The following is a 1362-nucleotide window of genomic DNA, read 5'->3' on the forward strand; positions in this document are numbered from 1 at the left end:
AGGTAGCCTCATGCTGTTCCTCCAGATGCATGGCTCCTCCTTCAGGTCTCAGGGTTCCTGGTCTGGTGAACACCACTAGCTGGACCATGGGTGGGTGGGCTTCATTCTTTGGAAGTCATTCTGAACTGTAGTGCTGGATGGAGTGTAAAAGATGAATAGAGATTTATTTTCCTATTTGAAACCTGCCCCAACATAGATACTCTGGAAATCATTGTGTAGGACCAACCATCTTCAGTTATTTGTAACTCAGGAATCTAAAAGTGTGAATTCAAGACTGCACTTCTGGTTGTGACATGACGAGATTATGAGAATTCAATGTTGACCAACATCTGTCATTTACCTTCCAAAGACCTTACGTAGTCCAATTGTTGTCCTCCAAGGGGATCCTGGTGGGTCCTCTGCAGCCTTCACATCTAGAAGAGAAATGACTAAGAGGCTAAATAAAAATATATACCCAGGGAATGTTCCCAAAATAATTTTGGTCGAAAGGATGGCTGAAGAGAGATGTAGGAGAGGTTAAGTGGCTCGTTTAGCAGTAGTAGTACTCTATATTGCATTGAGGTGAGTGTGATAATCACCTCAGAGACGGGTGTCTTTACCCCACGAGGGATATCCTTCCCAGCAGGTCCTCCAGCACTGCTCCCCATTAGCTGCCCTCCACCACGGGTCCTATTCTGGACAACAGGTGGTTTCACCTCAATGTCTGGTAACAAACCGGTGGTTTCACCTCAATGTCTGGTAACAAACCGGTGGTTTCACCTCAATGTCTGGTAACAACAGTGGTAGCTCGGTCTAACATCTGGTAAGAAACACCGTTGCACTTGTAAAGCGGTAAAAAATATCCAACTTTAACTTTACATTTCAACTTATTGAGTAATGTATAAACTATAGTGGCAGAAGCAGCAATAGGGGCAAAAATAGCTAACTACTCAGATGACCCAAGCTATTACCTCATATCACATATCACAATTTCACAGAATGAAAATCAGAACTACCACTAAGAAAAAACAAAAAACTAAGACCTAAAATAATCTCTGGCCTTAGGCGTTTCAGAACAGCTTGGTGATCAGCCTCGGTTGGTGCCCCATGCCTTGCCCAGGAGATCCTGTGAAGTCAGACAGCATCTTTATGAACACGATCACAGCCGTCTTGTTTCATACAGGATGTACATGTGATTCAATCTCGGAAGACAATGTGCTATAACTAAATAGCTGTGCTATAACTTCCTAGCTTTATTTATTAACTAGAGACATACAGGTTGGCCGACTTAAGAAAGGCGAACTTACACACACTGAAGGTACTGAACCAATCCTAATCAAGCATATTCTCCAATAGAAATCCTTGTAACTCAATTATCATTAT

General features: G+C 42.5%; 1 long non-coding RNA gene across 1 annotated transcript; it reads right to left on the reverse strand.

The window, feature by feature from the left end:
* Positions 1–764, reverse strand: LOC307086641. The gene is made up of 3 exons (XR_013812450.1): positions 579–764; positions 341–413; positions 1–133 (listed from the first exon to the last, which is right to left on the reverse strand). It is a non-coding gene; the product is annotated as an uncharacterized lncRNA (long non-coding RNA).
* Between the last annotated feature and the right edge of the window lie 598 nt (positions 765–1362).

The sequence above is a fragment of the Pollachius pollachius genome, assembly GCF_949987615.1.
Source record: "Pollachius pollachius genome assembly, chromosome: 15".
NCBI classification, from domain to species: Eukaryota; Metazoa; Chordata; class Actinopteri; order Gadiformes; family Gadidae; genus Pollachius; species Pollachius pollachius.